The sequence below is a fragment of the Chrysemys picta genome, chromosome 13, assembly GCF_011386835.1.
Source record: "Chrysemys picta bellii isolate R12L10 chromosome 13, ASM1138683v2, whole genome shotgun sequence".
NCBI lineage: Eukaryota > Metazoa > Chordata > Testudines > Emydidae > Chrysemys > Chrysemys picta.
The window spans coordinates 21,447,640-21,463,914 of record NC_088803.1 but is presented as its reverse complement, the minus strand read 5'-3'; the positions used below and the strand labels follow the sequence as shown (position 1 = coordinate 21,463,914).

The 16,275-nt window shown below is 44.1% G+C and overlaps 1 pseudogene; it reads right to left on the bottom strand.

Moving 5' to 3' along the window:
• Positions 1-10,982: 10,982 nt before the first annotated feature.
• Positions 10,983-13,410, bottom strand: LOC135975176 (olfactory receptor 11A1-like; annotated as a pseudogene).
• Positions 13,411-16,275: the final 2,865 nt, after the last annotated feature.

Here is a 16,275-nt window from a genome sequence, read left to right as displayed (position 1 = left end):
CTGGATAGTTGGTTTCCTGCAACGAACAGACTGAGTGATTCTGGCCCTCTGGGATCCACAAACCCAGCTTGGCTGCCAGAAACCCTGCAGTAGAAGGAGGAACAGGTGGAAAAGGCCTTTTCCCTCCAGGTGGTGGACGGGATTCTCAGGATTGTGGTGATGATGCAGACGTGGATATCAAGGTAAGAAGAAACGGGACCAGTGAGAAAATCAAGCTGAGTGCAAAGCCAACATTTCCATCTGCTGCAGATCTTTGCAGGAGAGTTTTACAGGGTGATAAAATCACAAAAAATAGTCAATACTATTTGGGCCACAGAACATTAACTAAGATATGGACAATGTTGTTCTGCTATCACCTAGAATCCATGTATCCAAGAGCCACCTGTGAGCTGCAGGCAAGACCTGTCACTCATATTGACTGCATAGTGAATTGAACTGCATATTGCTAAATACCTACCGTAAGACATCACCGACAGGAGAAGGCATTCCGTACCTGCAAGATAACCAAAGAAATAAAATTGTGTGACACACTCATTGAATGAAATGGTCTTCTCCCCAGTCAGGAGACAGGCCAGCAGCTTGGCCAGGATGGTGCATATATAGCAGGTTTCCAAGCAGGAAAAGTTCCCCAAGAAGAAGTACATGGCAGTGTGAAGGTGCTGATCAGCCACAACTGGCACAATGATGAGGATGTTTCCAACCATGGTCGCAATGTAGGTCACTAGAAACAGTAGGAAGAGAAGGATCTGCAGCTCGGGGAGATCCCAGAATCCCAGGAGTATGAATTCCGTTGCAGATGTTCCATTTCCCTTTTCTGGGTTTGCAATGGGGTGTGTCTATTGGAAAGAAATGAAGTCTGCCAAATAAACATTCACTCAATAAAACATTAGCATTGTGTTAATTTTCTCCCTCTCCTGGCTACTGGAACAATGGGTGAGAGTAGAATGGAGGTCAGGGGAGGGGAAATGCCATCTCTTGATCCTTGGGGCATATTATATATATGACCAGGCTGCAGATTCAGCAAAACATTAATCTCTCTGGAAACAGATGGCACCAAGCACACAAATACTATGGAGTTGGGGCTTATAGGTACAACAGTACAGAAATGTGTATGTTCAAATAATCACGTTTCACTACCTGGTGTATCAGAGCAGAGCAATGACCTTTATAGATTGGAGATCCATGTTCGAAATGGGCCAGGATTTGATATTTTAGAGGAAGCCACAATAGAGAAACAAACAAACAAGTAAGGCTGGGATTTGCAGTGTGTGGGCAGCCAACTCCCAAGAATGGGAAAAAAAATCATAGGCAGACGTTGTAGACCAAGCTGGATGAGCAAGCAACTCAGAGAGGTGATTAAGAAAAAGCAGAAAGCCTACAAGGAGTGGAAGAAGGGAGGGATTAACAAAGAAAGCTACCTTATGCGGGTCAGAACATGTAGGGATAAAGTGAGAGAGGACAAAAGCCATGTAGAGTTGGACCTTGCAAAGGGAATTAAACCCAATAGTAAAAGGTTCTGTAACCATATACATAAGAAGAAAACAAAGAAAGAAGAAGTGGGACCGCTAAACACTGAGGATGGAGTGGAGGTTAAGGATAATCTAGGCATGGCCAATTTCTAAACAAATACTTTGCCTCAGTCTTTAATGAGGCTAATGAGGAGCTTAGGGATAATGGTAGGATGACAAATGGGAATGAGGATATAGAGGTAGATATTACCACATCCGAGGTAGAAGTCAAATTCGAACAGCTTAATGGGACAAAATCGGAGGGCCCAGATAATCTTCATCCAAGAATATTAAAGGAACGGGCACATGAAATTGCAAGCCCATTAGCAAGAATTTTTAATGAATCTGTAAACTCAGGGGTTGTACCATATGACTGGAGAATTGCTAACATAGTTCCTATTTTTAAGAAAGGGGAAAAAAGTGATCTGAGTAACTATAGGCCTGTTAGTTTGACATCTGTAGTATGCAAGGTCTTGGGAAAAAATTTGAAGGAGAAAGTAGTTAAGGACATTGAGGTCAATGGTAACTGGGACAAAATACAACATAGTTTTACAAAAGGTAGATCATGCCAAACCAACCTGATCTCCTTCTTTGAGAAGGTGACAGATTTTTTAGACAAAGGAAATGCAGTGGATGTTATTTACCTCGATTTCAGTAGGGCATTTGATACGGTTCCACATGGGGAATTATTAGCTAAATTGGAAAAGACGGGGATCAATATGAAAACTGAAAGGTGGATAAGGAACTGGTTAAAGGGGAGACTACAACGGGTCATACTGAAAGGTGAACTGTCAGGCTGGAGGGAGGTTACTAGTAAAGTTCCTCAGGGATCAGTTTTGGGACCAATCTTATTTAATCTTTTTATTACTGACCTTGGCACAAAAAGTGGGAATGTGCTAATAAAGTTTGCGGATGACACAAAGCTGGGAGCTATTGCTAACACAGAGAAGGACCGGGATATCATACAGGAAGATCTGGATGACCTTGTAAACTGGAGTAATAGTAATAGTATGAAATTTAATAGTGAAAAGTGCAAGGTCATGCATTTAGGGATTAATAACAAGAATTTTGGTTATAAATTGGGAACACATCAGTTGGAAGTAACAGAGGAGGAGAAGGACCTTGGAGTATTGGTTGATCACAGGATGACTATGAGCCACCAATGTGATATGGCCGTTAAAAAAGCTAATGCGGGTTTAGGATGCATCAGGCGAGGTATTTCCAGTAACAATAAGGAGGTGTTAGTACCATTATACAAGGCACTGGTGAGACCTCATCTGGAATACTGTGTGCAGTTCTGGTCTCCCATGTTTAAGAAGGATGAATTCAAACTGGAACAGGTACAGAGACGGGCTACTAGGATGATCCAAGGAATGGAAAACCTGTCTTACGAAAGGAGACTCAAAGAGCTTGGCTTGTTTAGCCTAACCAAAAGAAGGCTGAGGGGAGATATGATTGCTCTTTATAAATATATCAAAGGGATAAATATCAGGGAGGGAGAGGAATTATTTAAGCTTAGTACCAATATGGACACAAGAACAAATGGATATAAACTGGACATTAGGAAGTTTAGACTTGAAATTAGATGAAGGTTTCTAACCATTAGAGGAGTGAAGTTCTGGAACAGCCTTCCAAGGGGAGTAGTGGGAGCAAAAGACATATCTGGCTTCAAGACTAAGCTTGATAAGTTTATGGAGGGGATAGTATGATGAGATAGCCTAATTTTGGAAATTAATTCATCTATGATTATTAGCAGGTAAATATGCCCTATGGCTTGTGATGGGATGTTAGATGGGGTAGGATCTGAGTTACTACAGAGAATTCTTTCCTGGGTGCTGGCTGGTGAGTCTTGCCCACATGCTCAGGGTTTAACTGATCGCCGTATTTGGGGTTGGGAAGGAATTTTCCGCCAGGGCAGATTGGCAGAGGCCCTGGAGGTTTTTCGCCTTCCTCTGCAGCGTGGGGCATGGGTCACTTGCTGGAGGATTCTCTGCACCTTGAGGTCTTTAAACCACGATTTGAGGACTTCAATAACTCAGACATAGGTTAGGGGTTTGTTCCAGGAGTGGGTGGGTGAGATTCTGTGGTCTGCATTGCGCAGGAGGTCAGACTAGATGACCATAATGGTCCCGTCTTACCTTAAGTCTATGAATCTATGAAAACGCGAAGTGAATTGCAGTGGAAATGGGCCACCTAACTCTATCAGAGCCATATGAAAGTTTTTATCATCAGACAAATACCTCTCCTTCCCTGGAACAATATTTCATTGTCCTGCAGTCGGACACTCTATACATAGAGAAGTGATCTTCATTAAAAAGAAAAACCAAAAAAATGTCCTGTTGGAAACCACCATGTTAGCTAGAAATAGATTCTCTCTTGCAAGAAAAAATTCGGTATACATTTTTTAATTTGTAAGAAATGTGCAATTGTCGTATTATGAGAGTGGTGTAGAACCCGAATTCCCATTTCATCAGTAATTCCGTGATTTCAAATGTTAGATTTCATTCCAAATTTACTTTTTAAAAATGTATTTATCTATTTTTAATTTTATTTCTAGGATATTTTTACTTTATATTACATTGTGCTTTAAAGATATTTACATTTATTTCTATATATTTGTATATTATATCATATAAAGCTTTATACAACAATACTTTTCCTACACAAAATTGTGTAGAAATTGTTCTGTTCCCCTGGAACATTTTGACCTCTATCAACAAAACACTTTTTCATCAAAAATGCCAATCAGAAATTTTTATCAGCTCTACATTTTCTTCTTTATCTTTGGTTAAAAGTAATATTAATCCTCTCTCTCTCTCTGTGTGTGTGTCTCTCTCCCGCTGTTGGGGGCTGTCTAGTCTGCCATTACTGTCTTTCTCACCATTACTGATCCTTAGATAGACAAGTTGGGTGGGGGGTCATATCTTTTCCCAGATTGATTTACAAAACTATATTGACTGCTCAGTAAGGTCCTGATCCTGCACAGTTATGCACAAGGTTAATTTTACACCCCAGGAATAATTCTGTTCTGTCCAAGATTTATCTGCTGACATCTAAGATAAAAGTTCTAAAGACTTCAAGGATGGGCCCCTTTGATTTCAATGGGATTTGGACAGCAAATATCTTGAGCTTTCTTTAAATGTACAGATTGGCAGGATTCAATTTCCATCTACAGAAATTGGTAAAGGTCAATATCAGCTGATACAACCAAATCAACAACAGAAACCATCATGAAGAGCAGGCATTAGTGCTATAGTGTTTGAGCATTGGCTTGTTAAACCCAGGGTTGTGAGTTCAATCCTTAAGGAGGCCACTCAGGGATCTGGGGCAAAAATCAGTACTTGGTCCTGCTAGTGAAGGCAGGGGGCTTGACTCAATGACCTTTTGGGGTGCGTTCCAGTTCTATGAGATAGGTATATATATCTCCATATATTATGTTATTATTTTATTATGGTGTCACCGGCCCCGCGGCCGGGCAGGGATCCCTCGGCACCCAGCTGTCATGGGATTGAATGAGCAGGGCTGGGACAGCAGAGCTGCTGAGGGCTCCCTGCAGGGTCTCATGACTGGTGAAATCCATCTCTGCACATGCAAGGTGCGGGGAAGGCTGCCATCCTTGTGATCGTGGGCTGTGTGGAGGAGGGTGAGTCCCTGGCAGTGGGGGAGGCCACCCCGCTGCCATATCAGTTCTGCCTATCGACAGAGCAGTTCATGAGAACATATCTAAGAATGGCCATACTGGGTGAGAACAAATGTAAGCAGGGAAATGGTCCCGCTATTGTGGGGAACTTTCCTACCCTATCCCAGTGAAATGCGATAGCAAAAGGATCTGAGTCTTTGCTCCCAGATCCTTTACCCAGAGGCCTGCCTGACCCTGAGGGCTCCCCTTCTAATCTCCTGTGTGGCAGATTCCTTATAACCCCAACAAGGCTGGGCCCAAGAGTCCTGGGGGGCCCAACCCCCCAACCTTGTCATGGACTCTTAGAGCAGGGGCTAGGGTATCCCCTTTTCAGAGTGCTCCCTCTGCACTGGATGTTTCCCTGACCCACTGATCAAAACATACAGTTCAAAGCAAATACAATTTATTTGCAATCGATTTAAAAAAATAAGAAAAAATGGGAAAGGTTAAAGGAAAACGCATAACCCCGCTCTGTGGCACGGAGACTGTCAAGGCTCCTTCCCCACTCTGAACTTTAGGGTACAGATATGGGGGCCTGCATGAAAACTTCTAAGCTTAACTACCAGCTTAGATCTGGTCCACTGCCACCAATCCCAATGGGCTAACTCCCTTCCCTGGGTAGCCTTGAGAGACTCTTCCACCAACTCCCTGGTGAACACAGATCCAACCCCTTGGATCTTAAAACAAGGGGAAATTAGCCATCCTCCCTCCTTTCTACAACCAACTCCTGGTGGATCCAGACCCAATTCCCTTGGATCTAAAAACAAGGAAAAATCAATCAGGTTCTTAAAAAGAAGGCTTTTAATTAAAGAAAAAGGTCAACATCATCTCTGTAAAATCAGGATGGAAAATAACTTTACAGGGTAATCAAACTTAAAGAGCCCAGAGGAACCCCCTCTAGCCTTAAATTCAAAGTTACAGCAAACAGGGGTAAACACCCTAGCAAAAGGTACATTTACAAGTTGAGAAAACAAAGATAAAACTAACACACCTTGCCTGGCTGTACTTACAAGTTTGAAATATGAGAGACTTGTTCAGAAAGATTTGGAGAGCCTGGATTGATGTCTGGTCCCTCTTAGTCCCAAGAGCGAACTCTCACCAAAACAAAGAGCACAAACAAAAGCCTTCCCCCCACCACAATTTGAAAGTATCTTGTCCCCTTATTGGTCCTTTGGGTCAGGTGTCAGCCAAGTTACCTGAGTTTCTTAACCCTTTACAGGGAAAAGGATTTTGGAGTCTCTGGCCAGGAGGGATTTTATAGTATTGTACACTGGAGGGCCATTACCCTTCCCTTTATAGTTATGACAGGGACATAACAACTAGTGTCTCTGGAATGTAAGGGAAGTTCAGTCTGTTCCTCACAAGTCCCAGGCCTCCTGCCCAGGCCTTGGCTGTGCTGCAGGGATGCTGCAGGTTGTACACTTACTCTTGTGGTGGCCACATGTCCTCAGGCTTTGGGTGGCAGGACTCTTCTTCCCAGCATCGCCCCCGCCCCATCAGGGTTACGATCCCCCTCCAAGTCTGGCCTTCAAGGCCTCTTGGCTGGAGGCTTGGACCTGTGCTGGTCCCGCTGCCCAGGGTCCCCCTTGCCATCCCCAGCTAATCATGCACCCAGCTCCGGACTGATCGAGCCCCAGCTCTACCTCTCTGCTTCAGCTCCAGCTCCACTGCTCTGTCTCCAGCTCCTGGGCTGCTTCTCTGGCCCCTCTGGCTCTGGTTGCTGCAGCTCTGCTCCCAGCTCAGCTTGGGCCCCTGCTTTCTCCTTAGTTTGGCCTCACTCTGTCTGACCCAGGCAATTCCAGCTCACATGGAGGACGGGACCCCTTTTGCCTCCCTACTCCCTGATTAGCCTGGCTGCCCTGTCAATCAGGCCGACCTGGAGCATTGGCCTCTCTATATTGTTCCTGGGGACTGTCAGGATCAGGGTCCCTATTTCCCATTGACCCTTCCCCTTTCATTTGTTACTGGGAGCTAGCCGACCAAAACACCCGCACTGAGTTTTAGGAAGGGGATAGCAGTCCCCTTACACAAAGGTTCATCTAGCCCAGTATCCTGTCTTCCAACAGTGGCCAATGCCAGGTTGAATGATGAGGTGGTCCCTCCTGTGGCCAGGGGTTTGCCGCCATCATCCTCCTTCCTCCAGCTCTGGCCATGGATCTCTGCTCCATTGGGCCAGAGAAGCTGCCTTCCCTGCCCCTTGCACCCTGGTGTCTTGGATCACTCGGAAGCCCCCTGCATCCACACTGGCAGCGCTGCCCTTGCTCTGACCCCCACCTTAACCCCCAATGAGCTTCCTGCAATTGTAAAAATTAATAGTTAAAAATTGGGGGAAATCTTAAAGATAAAAGATAAAATAATCCAATATTAACCCTCTATAGGGAGAAACAAAACCAATTTGTGCGAAGTTCACTTATAGCCAGTTTCTGCCCCCCAAACTCCAAGCGCAGCAGCCAACAGCAGCTCTGCTTTCCCCACAGCATTTCACTCAGTGCCCTGTGAGGGGGGAGCTGCTAGTGAGGGCACAACCTCATTGGGGTATGGAGGGGAGGTTAGAGAGGAACGAAGGCTGCTCCCATGATTAGAGCACTGGTATTGGACTCGGCAGATGTTGGTTCAGTTCCCTGCTTTGTCACCCATCCTTTGTGTGACTTTCATGGCAGATTTCCAAAGGGCAGTAGGTACCTATCAATGCACCCTGGTTCCTGAGTAGGGGCTGTACCTAACACCCATCAATTTCCAATCCCACTGTGGGGTCTGGGTATTGAGGTGGCAAAAAACCTCCATAAATCTGCCCCTCTGTGCACCAGGTCCTGTCTGTAATGCAGGGGTAATAGAATGGCATAGGGATGCTGGAGGATAGATACATTCAAGACAGCAAGGTGCCCAGATACCCAGGGTGACGGGGGACAGTAAGGAGCCAGGATAGACATGACAGGTCTTTCCTTTTTCAAAATTCAGTTATTTTGCTTTGGGTTGGGGATTTGAGAGAGATCAAAGCCCAGTTCCCCATGGATTCCAGTGGGGTTAGTAACCTAGAAAACCTACATTGCTTCAAACTCCTCAAGATACACGGAGCAAGGAGACCTATCACCTCTGAGATGGGTCTATCAGCAGCTGGAGTATCTGTTTTCACATCCTCATGTAGCATTTCAGTGACCAGGATCCAGGTTATTCAGTTCATTTTCTCTCCCCACTGCAGTCACCTACTTCCATGTGCCCAGTAACGACAAGAAGGACAACCTAGAAAAGCTACCGAGGCTCCCTTCCATGTCTAGTAATGTGACCCTGTTCCTCATACCCTCTGTCAAAAAGGGAACATCTTTTCTGATTCATTATATATACTTCTGCGGGGAGAGGCAGTCTTCCGAGGCAGGTCTGCTGTGGGGAATGCAACAGGCAAGGGGAAGTTGGTATTTACTGACAGTCTCTAAAACTAAACCAGCATCAAACATCTAATCTCTAAGGGAGAGTCCTGGAGAGGGAAAAAAAATTCTAATCCTAAACAAATGTCTCTCTTTATTGCCTGAATGCTATCGTGACTGTCAAGAAATAATGCACTAATTCTAGATTGTAATGCTGCCTCAGTGATTTAGACACTGATTTCCCATCCAGTTCCCTTAGAAATATTTGATAATGTCAGCAGAGTTAGCTGATCTTACATTTTCTCCAACCAACCCCCTGTTGCCCTCCATAGAAAGCACACATCCAATGAGCTCACTCAATTAGTTCAGGTAGCATTTTAAAAAGAGTCTAAGTGATTTAGAAGCCCAAGTCCCATTTCAAAAGTTTCACACTTTCTGAGGTTTAGCAACATAAATCTCATTGAGAGGCAACGGTGAGATGGGCTGGATCACAGAAATCCCCTTGGGGCTGCCAACTGATGTGCCAATACTACTTCTGCCCCTGCCTTCCCTACCAGCTTGGGACTCCAGAACCTTGCCTGGTTGTGCCAGACACACTTGCCGGCTACAAACACAGACCCAGGTTTGAACCATGTCCCACAAACTGCAGGCTTAACTGAAAGCAGCTTAAGAAGTGTTCCTGTCTTTGACACACTCAGATGCCCAACTCCCAATGGGGTCCAAACCCCAAATAAAGCCATTTTACCCTGTATAAAGCTTATACAGGATAAACTCATATCTTGAGCCAGCTGAAGACAAAATGGAGGAGTCTCCCAGGTGTTTAAATAGACTTTCTCTTGTGGGTGGACACCCCTCCCTACCCCTGTGTAGAATGCAGCTACAAAATGGAGTTTTGGAGTCACATGCTGTCAAGGCTGTTTCCCCACAAATGTGGGGGCCTGCATGAAAACTTCTAAGCTTAACTACCAGCTTAGATCTGGTCCGCTGCCACTATCCCGAAGCTGATTCCCTTCCCTGGGTAGCCTTGAGAGACATTCACCAATTCCCTGGTGAATACAAATCCAAACCCCTTGGATCTTAAAACAAGGAGAAATTAACCATTCCCCTCCTTACTCCCACCAACTCCTGGTGAATACAGATCCAACCCCCTTGGATCTAAAACAAGGAAAAATCAATCAGGTTCTTAAAAAGAAGGCTTTTAATTAAAGAAAAGGGTAAAAATCATTTCTGTAAAATCAGGATGGAAAATAACTTTACAGGGTAATCAAACTTAAAGAGCCCAGAGGAACCATCTCTAGGATTAGGTTCAAAGTTATAGCAAACAGAGGTAAACACCCTAGCAAAAGGTACATTTACAAGTTGAGAAAAAAAAGATAAAACTAACACGCCTTGCCTGGCTGTTTACTTACAAGTTTGAAATATGAGAGACTTGTTTAGAAAGATGTGGAGAACCTGGATTGATGTCTGGTCCCTCTCAGTCCCGAGAACGAACACACTCCCAAACAAAGAACACAAACAACAGCCTTCCCCCCCCAAGATTTGAAAGTATCTTGTCCCCTTATTGGTCCTTTAGGTCAGATGCCAGCCAGGTTACCTGAGCTTCTTAACCCAAGTGGCAAACCCTGCAGGCACCCAAGTGTTTCCCATAAATGGTCCGTAGGAGCCCCACAACAGGCATCTGGATGCTGAGGCCCCAGAGCGACGCGCAATCCTGGGGAAGGTGGGTGTTCCCCTGCCTGACTCTCCTCCAGGGCCCCATCCCACAGGCCAGGTGCCCAGAGGCTTTGAAAAATCCCAATCGGGCCCTAAGTATCTGGAAACAACTGGCCCTGAATTATTGCTGAAAAATGGCCAAATACGAGGCCTGTGCAGGTGTCCAGTGTCCTTGGCACAGATCAGAGGGTTTCCTTTGGCTTTTTTCTTCCTTAGAATGAAGCTAGGGGATGAAATACACTCTATGAAAAGAAAGTTAATTATTCAATTTTCTAATGTTGGAGTTCCATGTTGATATTGCAACTCTGTATTTTTTGATTGCAGGCATCTGATTTTCCAGGGGTTTGTGTGTATATCTAGAAAGTCTCTCACTACATGGAATAGATGCCCAGTGTTCCAGATGAGTCCATTTTACCTGCACCCTCTCACTGAGCACAATCTCCCCCTCATTCTTTGAACTTTGAGCAGCCAGAAGTTCAAGTCTACCACCAGTCCAGTGATACCCACCTGTGCCATCTTATATAGGTCCTAAAAACAATGGGGTCACAGGTTTTAAGAGGTCTCCCCATCTCCATTTTGTCCCAGGGCTGTGACTGTGTAAGAGCCTGACTTGAACACCAGTGAAGCTGAAGGAAATTCAACCTGAGACTACAGCAGGCTTTCGTTTAGGACCTACCCCAGCCCATGTTACATCTATTTCAATCCAAGTAAACTGACCAGTTAGCATGGTCCAAACATGAGTTTCCTGCAAGCTTTCCCCAGGGCCTCCTGGACCTCTTTGTTTCTCAGGCTGTAGATGAGGGGATTAATCAGGGGAGTGAGGACCGTGTAGGCGACAGACAGAACGTTCTTCAATTCACTCAGGATGTTGGTGATTGGAACATATAGACAATCAGCAGAGTTGCATAATAAATTCTCACTACAGTGAGGTGGGAGAAGCAGGTGGAAAAGGCCTTTTCCCTCCCGGTGGTGAACGGGATTCTCAGGATGGTGGCGATGATGCAGATGTAGGACATCAAAGTAAGCAGGAATGGCACCAGTGAGAAAAGCAAGCTGAGTGTGAAAGCCAGCATTTCCATCAGGTGAGGATCATTGTAGGAGAGTTTTACAAGGGGGATGAGATCACAAAAAAAAAATGGTCAATAGCATCGGGGTCACACAATGTTAACTATGATATTGACAATGTTGTTATGCTACCTAGGAAGCCACCTATCCAATAGCCACCTGCGACCTGCAGGTAAGACCTGTCATTTATATGGGCTGCATAGTGCATTGAATTGCATATGGCTAAATATCGATTATAAGACATCACCGAGAAGAGAAGGCATTCTGTAGCAAGCAGAGAGCCAAAGAAATAAACTTGTGTGAGACACCCATTGTTTGAAATGGTGTTGTCCCCAGTCAGGAAACCAACCAGTACCTTGGGCAGGATGGTGGAGGTGTAGCAGGTCTCCAAGCAGGACAAGTTCCCCAGGAAGAAGTACATGGGGGTGTGAAGTTGCTGATCAGTCACAACTAGCACAACTATAAGGATGTTCCCTGCCATGATCGCACTGTAGATCACTAGAAACAGCAGGAAGGGAAGGATCTGCAGTTCTGGGAGATCCCCGAATCACAGGAGGATGAATTCTGTGATGGATGTTTGGTTTCCCTGCTCTGGGTTTCCTATGGGGTTTGTCTATGGGAAAGAAATTAACTCTGCCATATAAATGAAGAACATTCACTCAATAAAATGTCAGCCCTATTTTCATTGTCCCCCTCTGCTGGCTACTGGAACAATAGGTGAGTGGAGAATGGAGCCCAGGGGAGGGAAAATGCCATCTCGTGATCCCTGGGGCATATTCTACATCCGAGCAGGCTGCCGGTTCAACAAAACATTAATCTCTTTGGAAACTCATGTGGTAGCTTCACAGGTAGCACCAAGCACTCAAATATTAAGGTGATGGGGCTTAGGTACAACAGTACAAAAAAGTGTTGGTTCAAATAGTCACATGTTTCACTACCTGATGTGTCAAAGCAGAAGAATGTCCTTTATAGATTGGAGAGCTATGGGCCAAACAGGCGAGAAGCCGCAATAGAAAAACAAACCAAACAACTGAGGTCTGGATTTGCAGTGTGTGGGCAGCCAACTCCAAGTAATTTGCAGCGGAAATGAGCCACCTAACTGTATTAGAGCCATTTGAACGTTTTTATCATCAGACAAATGCCTCTCCTTCCCTGGACAATATTTCATTGTCTTGCAGTCGGACACCCTGCATATAGAGATGCCATCTTCATTAAAAACAAAAACCAAAAAACCAAAAAACCACCACGTTAGCTGGAAATTGATCCTCTGTTGCAAGAAAAAATTCTGCATAAAATTTGAAATTTGTAAGAGTGGTGTAGAACCCGAATTTCCATTTCATCGGCAATTCCATGATTTCAAATGTTGGATTTCATTCCAATTTTACTTTTTAAAATCTATTTACCGATTTTTAATTTTATTTCTAGGATATTTTTATTTTACATTACACTGTGTTTTAGTTATAAAAATAAATATAAATAAATGTTAATATTATTTTATCTCATAAAGCTCTATAACTCTTTTCCTGCTAAGCCTTAGCAAATGAGAAGCTTTTGAAAATGCGACTTAGGCTTCTAAATCACTTAGACTCTTTTAAAAATGTTACCTGAACTAATTGAGTGAGCTCATTGGATGGGGACTGGGTACATATGCACTTGCTACAAAGGGCAACAGAGGGGTTGATTGGAGAAAATTTAAGATCAGCTAACTCTGCTAACATTTTCAAATCTTTCTAGGGGAATTGGATGGGAAGTCAGTGTCTAAATCACTGAGGCAGATGTAAAATCTAGAATTAGTGTGTTATTTCTTGATGGTCAACAGAGCGTTCACGCAATAGAGAGAGATTTGTTTCAAGATTAGAAGTTTCTTCCCTCTCCAGGACTTTCCCTTTGAGATTAGAAGTTTGACTCTGGTTTAGTTTTTAGAAAATGTCAGTAAATACCAACTTCCCCTTGCCTGTTGCGTTCCCCACAGCAGAAATACCTCGGGAGACTGCCTTTCCGCACAGAAGGATATATAATCAATCAGAAAAGACGTTCCCCATTTGACAGAGGGTATGAGGCACACGTTCACAGTACCAGACATGGAACGCAGCCTCGGTAGCTTTTCTAGGTTGTCGTTCTAGTTACTGGGCATGTGGAAGTAGGTGAATGCGGTGCAGAGAGAAAATTAACTGAATAACCTGGATCCTGGTCCTTGAAATGCAGCGTGAGGAGGTGACAACAGAGACTCCAGCTGCTGACAGACCCGCCTTAGAGGTTAATCAACCATTTCCTCCCTGCTTCTTGAATCTTGAGGAGTTTGAAGCAGTGTAGGTTGGTAACTAATCCCATGGGATTCCAAGGGGAACTGGGCACTGATCTCTCTCAAACTCTGAACTGAAAGCAAAATGGAATAGGAAAGACCTGTCAGGTCACGTCTATCCTAGCTCCTTAGCTGGCCTCCATCAGCCTGGTATCTGGGCACCTCATTTCCTTCAATGTATTTATCCTCCCACCATCCCATGTGACCCTGTTACCCCTGCTTTACAGATGGGACCTGGCACACAGACAGACGGGCATATTTATGGAGGTTATTTGGCACCTCAATACCAAGACCCCAAAGTAGGATTGGAAATCGATGGGCGTTAGGTACGGCCCTGTCATAAACATGCAGCTAAGGGTAGCATAAAATCCCTCTTTTACCTCTAAGGCGTTAAGAAGCTCAAATAACCTGGTTGGCACCTGACCAAAAGGACCAATAAGGAAAAACGATACTTACAAATCTGGGGTGGGGAGGTTTTGTTGGTGCTCTCTTTGTTTGTTTTCCTCTTGGACAGAGACAGGGATAGGGGCAGGAAAAACATCTCCTAAAAACACCTGAAATTAGCATCTAAGATTACAAAAACTGTTAGTAAGCAAGGAAACATGTTAGATTGTCTTTTGTTTTAGCTTGTGAATTTTCCCTATGCTAAGAGGTAATTTTATTCCTGATTTGTAATTGGGAAGCAGAATCAGAGGGGACTCCTCTGTGTTTTAAATCTTTTTACTACCCTGTAAAATTATCTTCCATTCTGATTTTACAGAGGTGCTTCTTTAACTTTTTTTTTTTTTTTATAAAATTCTTTTTTTAAGAACCTGATTTTCAGTGTCCCAAAACCCAGGAATTTGGTCTGTGCTCACTTTCTAACCTATAGGTTGGTATATTATTCTCAAGCCCCGCCCCCCCCAGGAAAGGGAGTGAAGGGGCTTGGGGGGATATTTTGGAGGGATAGGGATCCAAGTGGGCCCTCCCTGAAAGTTTGTTTAAATCACTTGGTGGTGACAGCAATACCGTCCAAGGACAAGGAAAAGAATTTGTGCCTTGGGGAAGTTTTTAACCTAAACTGATAGAATATAAGCTTAGGGGGTCTTTCATGTGGGTCCCTACATCTGTACCCCAGAATTCAGAGTGGGGAGGGAACCCTGAAATGGTGGCAGTGCGGTGGGATCATTTTGAACCAGAAGCACAGACCTCAGGATTTTAAAAACATTCTTTCTTTTGGCTGATTGAAAATCAGGGAGTTTTTTTTTAAATGGACACTTCTCTTTTTTTAAGCTGAAAGCAGCTAGAGGTTTTATTTCTTTGCCTGGAGGCAGAGTAGTTAAGTTCTTGCAAGGGAATTCACAAGCTGGTTTTTTTTCTTTCTCGCTCTCGGGTTATGCTAGGCTAAGCACAGAGTGGCTAGGATGATGGAAAGTGAGGTCCAAATGAAACTAGAATTAGACAGATTGGAAGCTGAAGAGAGACAAAAAGAACATGAAAGACAAATGGCCTTAAAGTGCTTGGAGTTGGAGGCAGAAACAGCCAGGGACGAGGCTGCCCAGAAAAGAGCCCTGGAATTAAAAGATAGAGAAATACAGGCTCAGATTGGTGCACAAGTGGCCAGAGAAAAAGCTGCTAGGGAAGAGAGGGAAAGGGAGAGGCAGCATGATCAGAAGGAGAGGGAAAGAGAGAGGAAGCATGACCTGGAGGTGATGGAGTGGAAAATACGGAACCCTTCAGCAGCTGGCTCCACTTCCCCACAAATCCACAAATGGGAGTGACTATGTGCACGGTATGATGAATCCAGTGATATTGCTGAATATTTCAACACCTTTGAGAGACTGTGCACCCTCCATGCAGTTCCTGAAGACCACAAGATGACCACATTGGTAGCAAAATTGACTGGAAGAGCTCTGGACATATTCAACAAGATGCCTATTGAGGATGCTTCTGACTATGATAAATTAAAGGATTTGGTTTTGAAACAATTTCAAATTACACCTGAAACTTACAGAATAAAATTTAGAGCCCTTTAGAGAGGGGCTGGACTAAGTAATGTGGCTTATGTAAACCAGATGAAGGATCTGTTAGATAAATGGGTCAAAGAAAGGGCTGTAACTAGCTTTGAAGGAATGTGTGATTTGGTTGTAAAGGAGCAGTTCCTGATTATGACCAATGATGATGTAAAACAGTGTTTATTGGAAAAGAAAATGGACCCAGCAGAAAGTCTTGATTCTTATGTTGATCAATACAAGCAGTCCCAGATCATCGGAGAGGTGGGGCAAATCAGAATAAAGCAGGTGGAGGTAGCAGACAGGAATAACCCTGGTTGCAGTTTGGGTGGATACCAGAAGGGACACCACGTGACCACACCATACCACCGGGGGCCTCTGTATTCAAGTCTTTTTCCTAATTTAAAACAAAATTATCACAATTATGGCATTGAGGGTATTAACGCTATATTAATCTTGTGTTTTAATTAACATAAAGTCTTTCTTGGGCCGCCCATTTCTGACTGAAATGGGCCGCCCATTTCAGTCAGAAAATATGTAGAATATAGTTACGTTAATTCTAAGTCGCCTAGTTCTTGCCTTAGAACAGCTGTTATATTAGTTTCCTTCTGGGAGGGAGTTTGATGCAGGAGAAGATTATGACCTGGGGCAGGAG